The sequence below is a fragment of the Panthera uncia genome, assembly GCF_023721935.1.
Source record: "Panthera uncia isolate 11264 chromosome B2 unlocalized genomic scaffold, Puncia_PCG_1.0 HiC_scaffold_24, whole genome shotgun sequence".
Classification (NCBI taxonomy): Eukaryota; Metazoa; Chordata; class Mammalia; order Carnivora; family Felidae; genus Panthera; species Panthera uncia.
The window spans coordinates 40050539-40055531 of NW_026057580.1; the positions used below are offsets into that span (position 1 = coordinate 40050539).

Below are 4993 nucleotides of genomic sequence, written 5' to 3' on the forward strand. Positions count from 1 at the left end.
TTTGGGCTACAATTAAGCTTCATAAAGAGAATGATAAATTACATTTAATAGAAGCAGTTTTTAATAAAAGGAAAAAAAACACTTGTGTTGCCCAGCTCAGAAATAGTTAATTTAGAATTATAATGTATTAATATGTACATGTAAAACAACATATAGTGGAAAGGCATTAATGTACAAAAAGGCTTTCTGACATTTATATTTGCAAAGTTAGAAGTGAAAAATCTGATTAAGGGAGATCACCAAAGTTCCTTGAAGTCACTCAGAAGGTTCGGAGGCAACCAGGACATTTTCAATGCACAACATCCAACATTCAATCTAAAAAAGTTACTGGCACTGCCAAAGAACAGGACAAAGGGAAAAGCCAGACAATGGAAACAGAAATAAATTCAAATATTGTAGCTACTGAAGTTATAGACACAGACTTTGAGATAACTGTGGTTAATATGTTAAAGCAAATGACATAATAAGCTGAAATAATTCACCACACCCCTGGAATACATAAAGCACAATAAATTAGAAAGTCTAGAAACTTAAAAATAAAAACTTAAAAATAAATGGACAGGATTTTAAAAACCAATGCGTGTATTTATCACAGCTGATAAGACACAGCTGAAGAAAAGAATTGGTGAACTTGAAGGTAGAAAATATTCTGACTGATACATAGAAAGTAAAACAATAGAAAATATATAAAAGAAAATAAAGGATATATGGAAAATGGTGAAAAGATCTTTAGGAAAAGGTCATACATGTAGTTGGAGTTTTAGAAGTGAGGGAGAAAGAGTTTCAGAGTAGAAGCTTTGAAGAGACAGGGGATCAGATTTCTTCAAAATGGACAGAAGTTGTCTGATATGTTGCTAAACTTCCTTGAAGTTAGGCCAGCGGTTCAAGAAGAGTTAGGAACCCTAAGCAGGACAAATAAAAAGAAAATCCTACTCAGACACATTATAGCAAAAACTTAAAAGTTTTTAAAAGATAAAGTTTTATAAGTCACCAGATAACAACAAACCAGATCAAAAACAAGGCTGATGGTAACAGAAGAAATGGAAGCCAGTAGACAACAGAATGACACCTTCAACATGCTGAAAGATCACTGACAACCTAAAAGGCTACACCTCGTGAAACTATCCTCTAAAAAATAAGGCAATCAAAATATGAAAAAAATTAAAGAAACATCAAAATGAATTTTTTTCAGTAAAAAGAAAATAATCTTAAATCAAAAAGTAGACTTGCAGGAAAAAAGGAAAGCATACTAGAAAGTGTAAATATGTGGATAAGTAATAAAAGATCATTTACTTTTTACAGACCAAGGATAAACTGCATATAATCAAATATATATGTAGAATTAAAATGCAGGGCAATAATAACATAAAGATGAGAGGGGCATAAAAGCAGTTAAAGTTCAAAGGCTCAAGCATTATCATAAAATGGAAAAATACTAATTCATATTCAATGGTAAAAATTAAGGATGAATGTTATAATCTCTAGGATAACCTGAGAAAATAACCAAAGAACATCCAACTTAAAAAAAGTAAAATCAGAATAAATAGAATAATAAAAATTTCTTGAGGACACCGGTTACAGCCACCATGGAGTAACTGATATCAGGCTCATCCTTCTACCATAAACTACCATTACATCTGTACACAAATATATAATTATTTAAGGTACTGGAGGGAAACCAACACGGGTTTAAGAATTTTATAATGGGGGCGCCTGGGTGGCTCAGTCGGTTAAGCGTCTGACTTCGGCTCATGTCACGATCTCGCGGTCCGTGAGTTCGAGCCCCGCGTGGGGCTCTGGGCTGATGGCTCAGAGCCTGGAGCCTGCTTCCAATTCTGTGTCTCCCTCTCTCTCTGACCCTCCCCTGTTCATGCTCTGTCTCTCTCTGTCTCAAAAATAAATAAACTTAAAAAAAAAAAAAAGAATTTTATAATGTGGAAAGCACATAATATTAGCTCATATTAACTCAGGATTTCTCCCTGAGAGAGGACTTTCCAAATATGGCCCAGGAAAATATAGTCCATGTAGAATGGTGGTATCACTGGGTAGAAGAAAAAGAAATCTGATTTGGGGAAGCTGAAGTAGGTGGACTTGGGGGGATAGAGAAATGCAGAAGAAGGATTCATTGAGAAGAAATCCCAAAGTTTTCCATACAAATGTTCTGAGGGTCCTTTACTCTCCTCTAAGCCACAGATGTGCAAGGCAAAGCCTTCAACTGACACTTCACAAACAGTTTAACCAAATTGTTAATATAGCCAGTATACATATTATACATTCTCAGTCATTGGTCATCAGTGAAATGCAAATTAAAATCACAGTGAAATATCATACACATCCCCCAGGCTGTCTACAATGAGAAAGACCTCCAAAGGTATTGGCAAGGAATTGGAACACCTGGAACTCTCAGGCACTGTTGATAGATGGGTAAATTGGCTCAATCATTGAGGAAAGTTAATTGGCTTACATCATCACCATAAGAAATGCAAAAGCACATTCATACAAGCTTTTTCTGTAATAACCCAAACTGGAAAAGCCCAAACATTAATCAATAATAGTATGGACAAATAAGTTGTATTTTTTTAAATTTTTTTTTTACATTTATTTATTTTTGAGACAGAGCGTGAGCGGGGGAGGGGCAGAGAGAGAAGGAGACACAGAATCCGCAACAGGCTCCAGGTTCTGAGAAAGCTGTCAGCACAGAACCTGATGTGGGGCTTGAACCCACAAACCGTGAGATCATGACCTGAGCAGAAGTCAGATGCTTAACCAACTGAGCCACCCAGGCGCCCCCAAATAAGTTGTATTTTAATCATACAAAGGAACAACATTCATCAGTGGGTGGTGACAGAAGTCAGATTAGTTTTGTCAACTTTGAATTTTATTTAAATGGGATCATGCAACATGTATTCTGTATACCCAGCATCGATAATGTGGAGGCACATTCATGTTGTTGCATATAGAAATACTACATTTTTTCTCATTGCTGAATAGCATATTTTTTGTGTGACCTTCTATTTGTTCTGCATTTCTATATGTGTGTGTGTACATTTGTATATGTAAATAGTATATAAATATTCTATATGTATATGATATAAAATATACTAAATACACATTTTTGTGCTATGTTATTTTATGCATATAATATGCATATAAAAGAAAAATGTGCATGTGGCTCCACAACTGGGGACACTGACAGCTCTATGTGCCCAACCCAACTTCTTTCACGATGTCTACCGTTCACAAAATTCTCTGTGAGCTCAGTCTGGAGGGTGATCACTCCATGCCCCAAGTGCATACGAGTCGGTCAAAGCATACACCAATTTTGATGCTGAGCTCTGAACATTGAAATGGCCATCAAGACCAAAAGTGTGGGTGAGGCCACCATTGTCAAGATTTTGACAAACCTCGGCGGTGAATGGAGGGAGGATATTGCCTTTGCCCACAAGAGAAGGATCAAAAAGGAACTTGCATCAGCACTGAAGTCAGCCTTGTTCAGCCACCTGGAGACTGTGATTTTTTGGGTCTATTTAAAACACCTGCTCAGTATGATGTTTCTTAGCTGAATGCCTCCATGAAGGGGCTGGGGACTGATGAAGGCTCCCTCATTGAGATCATCTGCTTGAGGACCAACCAGGAGCTTCAGGAAATTAAAAGTCTACAAGGAAATGTACAAGATTCATCTAGAGACCACATAATTTCTGACACATCTGGCAACTTCCACAATTGGATGGTTGTCCTCACAAAAGGTAGAAAAGCAGAGGATGGCTCTGTCATTGATTATGAACTCTTTGGCCAAGATGTTCAGATCTCTATGATGCTGGAGTGAAGAGGAAAGGAACTCATGTGCCCAAGTGCATCAGCATCATGACCAACAGGAACGTCACTTCCAGAAAGGATTTGACAGGTACAAGAGCGGCAGCCCTTATGACATGCTGGAGAGCATCAAGAAGGATGTCCAAGGATACCTGGGAAATGCTTTCCAGAACCTGGTCCAGTACATTCAGAACAAGCCCCTGTATTTTGCTGACTGGCTGTATGACTCCATGAAGGGCAAGGGGACTCACAAGAAAGTCCTGATTATTAGAATCATGGTCTTTCACAGTGATGTGGACATGTTGAAAATTAGGTCTCAATTCAAGAGAAAGCATGGCTAGCCCCTGTACTGCTGCATCCAACAAGACACGAAGAGTGACTACCAGAAAGCACCTGCTGTACCTGTGTGGTGGGGATGACTAAGGCCCACGAAGGTGTGAGGGTCCAGGGTGGTGCTCCTTCATTTCGAAAAAACAGTTCTACAAAATAGCTTGTGACTAACAGTCCCTTTGTGGGACTGTGAGGATGACATTGACATTTCCCCCGCTCCATCCTTCTTTCAGTTGATGGAGCACTGCCTGCCTCTCATACCTAGTCTTTCCTTTTAGCCAAAGAAATGAACATGCCAACAAGCTGGAAGCGAAATCTATGATGTGAAACACTTTGCCTCCTGTGTACTGTGTCATAAACAGATGAATAAACTGAGTTTTACCTTATAAAAAAGTAAAAGTAAAATGTGCATGTATACATATAATAGGTATAATATATAATAAAATGCATACAAATATAAGATGTATATAACAATCATTTATTTTAAAATGTTATTGTGTTAATATTCTGACGTTCACATTAAATAAAATACTAGACCAGAATAGTTATGATTGGCCAGTTAAGAGTTAATTACATGCTATGAAAAAATAAAGGAATCAGTGAAATCTGTCTGGGTTTGCTTTCAAGCAAACAATGTAGGGACCAAAGGCAGGCTGCCCCAGGATGGGCTACTTTGGCATGAACACTATATTGAGTTAAAAGTAATCAAAACCCAACAGATGCAGGAAAAACCCTCTTCCTGATCTTCCGCTGCCTAAATTTACATTTGTAAGGAGAGCCAGTACCAGGAATAGAGCTATTAACAGAGACTCCCCTTTACCTAAGAAACTTATTTGCATAACAGGGCAAG

The 4993-nt window shown here is 37.8% G+C and overlaps 1 pseudogene; it reads left to right on the forward strand.

The window, feature by feature from the left end:
• Nucleotides 1–3223: 3223 nt before the first annotated feature.
• Nucleotides 3224–4236, forward strand: LOC125938647 (annexin A2-like; annotated as a pseudogene).
• The last annotated feature ends 757 nt before the right edge of the window (nucleotides 4237–4993 follow it).